Source organism: Lissotriton vulgaris, chromosome 4_1 (assembly GCF_964263255.1).
Source record: "Lissotriton vulgaris chromosome 4_1, aLisVul1.2, whole genome shotgun sequence".
Taxonomy (NCBI): Eukaryota; Metazoa; Chordata; class Amphibia; order Caudata; family Salamandridae; genus Lissotriton; species Lissotriton vulgaris.
Genome location: NC_141691.1, coordinates 353,472,101 through 353,479,163, shown reverse-complemented (window position 1 = coordinate 353,479,163; position 7,063 = coordinate 353,472,101).

Sequence of the window (7,063 nt, the reverse complement as noted above, 5' to 3'; positions counted from 1 at the left end):
GAACAAATCCAATAGCTTCTAACACAATTCTACTAGCTGTACTTACTAACGTAAGCTCTCCTACGAGCCCTATCAAGTGGATGCAAAAGTGTTGCCTGCCAGTACATGTGGTTGAGATAATTTGCCACTTGTATACATGTAACTACTCTTAGTACATGTCAAAGGGAACATGCCCCCTCATACTATAGTGCGATAAGCTATATCCCCCCATCGTTGTGAGGCTCCCTGGTGCAGCCGGGCCAAGGCAATAACATTATTTTGCTATCCAGGAGGCTGTAACTAAAAGCATGTTCCAAGTAACCAAAAGTGTATTGCTTGGTCTTAATAAGGAAGTGGTAAAGTATGTTTTAGTCTCCCCCCTGTCACATACAAAATCATGTTGCATACAAATCCCCTCAAGCTTACTTGCTGTAGTCCTAACCCAGGTAACCCTACCTGCTGCCCAAAAGTGACCCTTGGTGTTGAACCAACCATTTCCTGGTTCAATAGTAGCCCCCGGAAGTGCTAGCTCTTTCCGTAGTTTGTGAAATGGGCATACCTGTATCTTGGAGGTACTGGTGTACGTGTGTAATATGCACTTGTCATGATATACCATGCCCTTACATACTCATGCATGATATTTGTGTGCTGAATACAGCAATGAGCATGCCCAAGAAGCTGCCCCTTGCTTTGAGAATTGAGGAGGCATGCAATAATGCAATAATGAAATGCGCAATCAGATAATGACCATTGCACTTTGGTGTGTGTGATAAATATTCACATCTTAACTCGTCCCCTTACCATTCTACCCAGAACACCTCATCCCAGGCCTTCACTGACCTCAACCAAATACAATTTATGCCCTCTATTAAATGAAGGGAAACCTTTCATTATAGCAAGATATATTCTCCTTGACTATGGAAGTGTCTTACCAGTGTGTTCTTGTGTTTGAGTGACTGCCATTTAGTGCAGTAATATCCTTCTACCTGCGTTTGGTACTCTTTTTGTAACATGCACACGTCACTTATCTCTTGTAACATACTGATTGCTACCTCTTAACATAGTCTTTGCTTCCGGTACTTGCACAAGTGCCACCATTGCCTACAGAATCTTTTGTACATGTCTTTGACTGCCTGCCATGCATTCCAGTAATTTACCTCTACTTGTACATTGTAAGCTTTTGTAACTTGCATTCATGTCACTTTTCTTCCTGTAATGCACCTTTTGCTACTTCTTGTGTAGGATAAATAAGTTAAAGCCATAGTCATCTTAGTACCTCACAAGGTACTCCATTTCGTAGGCAGGTGACATAAGTTCACTATATACCTTTATTAAAATCGGGGTTATGGGCCTCTAGTTTGGATTTTTGCAACGTTACACGTACGGCATCCACATGTGTGCTAGCTCAGCATTTTTGTCCACCACACTAGATGGCCAGAGTCTATCACCCATAGACCTAATTGGTGAGACATGCTAACGAATTCTTTTATGTGGGTTGCCTCAAAGCCCATTCTAAGCTGGGGAAAGGTAGAACAGCAATTCCCAATAACCTCCTTAGAGCTACTGCAGTGAAGAAGCAAAGTTCTTCCTCAGTACCAGTCATACTGCCTGCGATACTCGAGTCTCTTCACTGGCTAGGGCAACAAACCTAAAACGCATACCTATACAGAATGCCAATCAAACGCCGCGCCCGGTCAGCTTTACCCCCGCCAAGTTAACAATCCCTCGTTGTTCGGAAGACCGACCTTGTCCTTCCAACACTTTGTGCATAAAAGGCACCGTAACTGATACACTGGCCTCAAGTGGGGCCATAATTCCTTCACCTAACGTGCGCGGCTAAGATCTCATGGAACAAGGTCGCGCACGAGTCAGCGTTCTGCCGTTAGGATGATGGGGTAACCTGACAAGATTGCAACATAATATTCCCAAGACCTTGGTACTATATTGGCGCTGCAGAGGGAGGCAAGCTTGCCAAGACCGCCTCTCGTAACATCCTACAAAGCTGAGCTGCTCAGCGGCAAATATACGTACATACTGAAGCCTAGGCGAGCCCTTTCCACGTAGGCCATAATTAAGCGTATTACCGGTCCTGTGGAAACCTTCTGCACTTCAAATCTCAAACCTTGGCCAGAAGACTAAGGCGAAAAAGCCTCATCGAAACAAGCTCTTAGGTCACCTCCGAACTCCCTTACAAGGGTCCGGTCTAATATGCGGCCTGGCTGTAGCGACTACCACGCACAGCCCGACTGCTCGAGAAAGTTCACCGGGCACCGTAGAAGCCCTCCTGATTCAGCATAATGTGTCCCCCGAGAAGCCAAGCAACTACAAATATATCAAGCCACTCGGCTCCCATTCACCAACACCAGCTGGTATGTAAACCACGCTTTGTGCCACGGAGAAAAGTGTAAAATGTTTATATACCACGTTTATAAGCAAGGTGGGGGTGAATATTTAGACAATCAATGCCATCTGCCGAACCCAGGATAAAACCGGGAACCTCTCGATCTAAGTCTAACGCTCTTTGGAAGGAGCTAACTCGGGCCTCTCATTGGCTTCCAAAATAGAGAATAAAAGCACGGCCACGACCCGAAAGTCTTGGCGTGCTGAGATGGGCGCCGGTTGCTTATACCAACAGGCACGGGGGTATTACGAAAATTACCAAGCGTAGATTCCCTATTTAAATAGTGTGGACTAGACCGGAAGGCCTTAGAGCGCTTACATGAACACCCCTTGCTTGCACCTACTGGCGCGGGGGCAAAGAGTTTATTTTTTTTGCATTTTCACTGCGGGCGAAACTAAGCCAGTGTGGATGGGACCTCGAGTGCATCCACTGCACGGTGCACCGCCCGGCCCGCTCCGGTCACTGCCTGCGGCAAGCCGGGCTTGCAACACCCCCCCCAGCCTACAGAGTGCACGTACTGCCCCGCAGAAGACCAGTGCTACAAGGCGGGCTTCCAGGTGCTGTGAAACGACCTGACCCTCCAGCGAGCGCCCCGCACAGGTTTAAAGATGGCCTAACTGATTGCACGCTGTCTCCGAGGCTCTAGCGGAGGGTGGGCCAGAGATACCAAACGCCCAACGAGGCCCGATAACTATGCGGTGGCCTGCTGAACGCCACAGGACACGCCACACCCCCTGCGGCCGCTCGTGAGACTTGGTGTGGGGGGAAGACCCATTGCCCTAAACTTCTTACTCCCCAGTTGCCGCTGCTTGTAAAGGATCAGGGCGCTACAGTAATCAGCAGTGTGCAGCGCGGTCACCCTTTGGTGACACCCGCCTCAAGCTCGGGCGGGTGGCTTATCTAATAGCCCACATGCCGACAAACTTGGGGAGCGAGTGGGGGGGGGGTTGTTGGTGACACGACTGCCTCACTACATGCACACGACCCCGGGGCCCCGCCTCCACAGCAGGAACACAGGGCACAAAGCGACCGTCCCGAAAGACATAGTTACCTCCACCGGGGCACCGGGGGCGCTGAGATAACAACAGAGAACGAATGCCTCAGCACCCGCACAATTGTCTCCCCCGCAAAAGGCCCGGACATGATGGCTGAAAATATCCCGGGCCAGTGCACACGGTCCCTGAGGACAGACCCAGTGCCGCGTGTCCCCTCTGCCACCATCGCCGGAGAAGAGGAGCGCCCAAGTCCCCGACACCGGAGACTAGCGTGCAGGGCATGTGAGCCAAGACTCACTCATGTCCCCGGGAACCCCAGGAGGCGACCCGCCGACCTGGGGCAGCTCGGAAGAACCCAGTCACGCACGAAAGGTGCTGCTCTCCCCCACCCCCGGCGGCCTGCAGCCCTAGCCGGGCCGCCATGCCCATGATGCATCCAATGGGAGCTCGGGCGGGGGGGGGGGGGGGGATTTGGGCATAGACGCACTCACCGTGCAATGTATACAGCAAAGTATACAGCAGCTCCCACAGGACACGTCCGAAACGGCGTCAAGGTGAGGGGACAAAGAGGCCGCCAGGTGGGCAGGGGAGAAATATATACCTCCCCCGCCTCCCACCACGGCCGGAAGTGACGTCCAGGACCCTTTAGGGTCGTGGAACACTGGGCTGCCCCGTGTGCCATCTTGTGCCACTAAGGGGGCAGCCCTCTTATGTGTGTCCCCTGTGGGGACGTGTCGGTCGGCCCGCATTACTCCGAGTCGTAGCCCTCCCCGTCCCAGTCCAGGTTCCCATCCCTCCCTCCCTGTTCGGCTTCTTGTGCTTGGTGGTACAAGATGTGGATGAGCCTGTCACATGGTTATATGCCTTAGGGTGTGGGTGTGGCCTGGAGGGAAGGTATGGGTTTTTAGTTGCTTGGAAGTTTCTGGTGGGAGGAGCTATGCTCATGTAGTTAGGACTGGGACGGGGAGGGCTACGACTCGGAGTAATGAATATTACCGGTGAGTAACCGGTCATTATGGTGTCCGCACACAGCATATGGCCATAAAGTTAAAGAACACATACACCTAAAATAAGGCAGACCTATTGTGTTTTCCACTGCTTGTTTTATGTATTATCCCTCGAGTTCCAGCTGTTTTCAGGTGTGGCGTCAGCCAAGACCATTTTTTTAAAATCATTAAAAATACACACATACATAGAGGGGCGTTATGCCAGTGGTCTTCACCGATTAGTCTGTTGAATTGTCATTCATATATTTCCGCCCACCACAGTATACAGTTTGGGGCAGTGTGTCAGCCGGGCCACTGCTGTCGCTGACTTCACTGTTATTGTTTGTGCGCATATGCATACCCGCCCAAAAAGAATCCATTTCAAAGTCACAGGACAATGCATTCTCCTATTTTATCTCAACATTTCTGATGTTTATAAAGGGGGGACCCAGGGAGAGCAAGGCGCGAGCCGGTCTCTTCCTGGGTAGGTTCGCGCGAGGATCAGGGAACCAGGTGGGGGGACTGATTAGCGAGCAGATATAAGGGAGACAGGCTGGCGGTTGGGAACTGCGTGGCGGGAGGCTAGAAGGGAGGTTGTTTTGCTGTCTTGCGGCGCTCGTGTTACCTTTGTCCCTGGGCTCATGGAGGAGGCGGCGGAGGTCCGCAGGGCGGTGCAGATCCTTTGTGAGGCCGGGCGTGAAGACCTGCTACGACCGGGTGTCCCGGCGGAGGCGTGGGTCGGCATGGCCCGCCCCCCTCGCAAGTCTTCGGAAGGCGTCGCCAGGGCAGTGGAGGCGTGTTTATCGCCGGGCCTGGAGGAGGAGGAGGACGGCGAGGCGGCCATGCCGGCAGACGGGCCTGGGCTTGTTTTGTCCGCCGTTGAAGTGGAGCCCCCGCCGGATGCCCCGGGCGCCCCCCAGCAGGTATGTGATTTACCGTTTTTTAGTGCTGGTGCGCGTGGGGCGCCTGGGGGGAGGCGGGGGCGTTCAGCGGGCAGGCAGGCTCCGCGCTCCGGCGGGATGGCACAGGGGAAGTCGGTAAAGCCTCAGGCGGGCCCCAAGCCCAAGCGGGGGCGGAGCCTGGACATGCATGGGCGCGTACAAACACCCACCCCTGCAGCGGTGCCTTTTGAACCTTTCCCTGCAGTCCCGCCTTTGCCGGATGGGGCCTCTCCCTGCCTGTGGTTGAATGGGCAATGTTTCCTGCTCTCTCCCGCCACGACGGGGCCTGGTACTGCTCCACCCCACTCTTTTGGCCCCCCACCCCTGGGTGGGGACGATGTCAGGCCCCTCACGGTTGCGCTGCCGGCCTGCCCCACCCCTGTGGCCCCGCCCCCTGCTCATGTTGTTGTTTCTGCGGGTGCTACACCCACCGTGCGGCCCCCCCCGGCCACCAAGTCTGCGGCCACCGGTGCGCCTGGCCCCCGGCCTGCCACTTCCAAGCCCCTGGCTCCTGGTGGGAAGGGTTTGTTGCAATGGGGGGCGCCCACGGCCACTGGTCCATCTCCGTTCCCGGTCCCTAGGGGTAGGCCGGGTGGTATTCTGGGTGGTCCTGAGCCTGGGCCTGGGGGTGCCCGTGGTCTGGCGTCGGTGGGTCGTTCATTGGGGGGTGCTTGCGATTCCGCTTTCGGGGAGACTGTTTTTGGGTCCTCTTCCTTGTCTGGCTCGAGCGGCCACAGTTTTCACTCTGCGCCTTCGGCTGGGCGGCTGCCGGCGGTTTCTACGGGCCCGGGAACTGTCCACACGGCTGTTTCCAGTGGTGGGCTTATAGGGGGGCTGTCTGGAGCGGATAGCTCTTCTACAGCTTTCAGTGCACACAGCTTTCAGAACATTGATTGGCAATTTTATGATGGGGGTATTGGTGATGGGGCTATGCCCAGTGGCAGTGACCACGTTGCATTTTCTGATGAAGCTTTCTGTGGGAGTTTTCAAGATGAGGATTTGGAAGAAGGGGAATTGAGAGACAGAGATGTTGGGTTTTTGGCAGCATGGGCCCAGGGGGGTGGGTTGGGGCAACCCACTGTTTCTCGTGTTTTGCAGGAGTCTCGAGCGGACCATGCAGGTGTACGAGGGGCAGTGAGGTCTGGACCTTCTCAGAGGGATCGTGGGGCTGTCACACAGCAGTCGGAGCAGTTGCCGAGAGGTAAGGATGGGTGGTGGTCTGTGTGGCAACCTAGGGAGAGTCTCCCTGTTAAGAGTACAAGATCTATTGGTACGGGTGATGGGGTTGTGGTTGAGCGAGTCGCTCTGGCACCGAGGCTTGAGCGGCCTGTAATTTCGAATGTTTCTACTGGGCAAGTTGCAAACGAGTTTTCTACAGCAGGGGATGGCGGGGTGGCTGCCACACGGGTCACGGAGGATAGTATCCTACCGAAAAAGTTGCCTTATTCTGGGGTGGGGATGCCTTTGGGGTCTCATTTGTCCGAAATAACAAAGAATCTGATATGGTCTGGGGCATTTGTGGATGTTTTTCGGCTTCTCCATAGGGATGTCCAGGCAAAAGAAGGGTCAAAAGAGGAGGAATTAGAATTGGCTCGGAGGCCTCGTGTTCCGAAGTCCATAGAGAATTGGACTTCGGCCTTTCTTATTTATGCCAGCGTTTATTGCCAACGTCATCCAGAGAAGGCAATAGACATGTTTAAATATGCGGATGTCATACGCAAGGCTCACAGTTATTTTGGCGGCTTTGCATGGTTGTCCTAC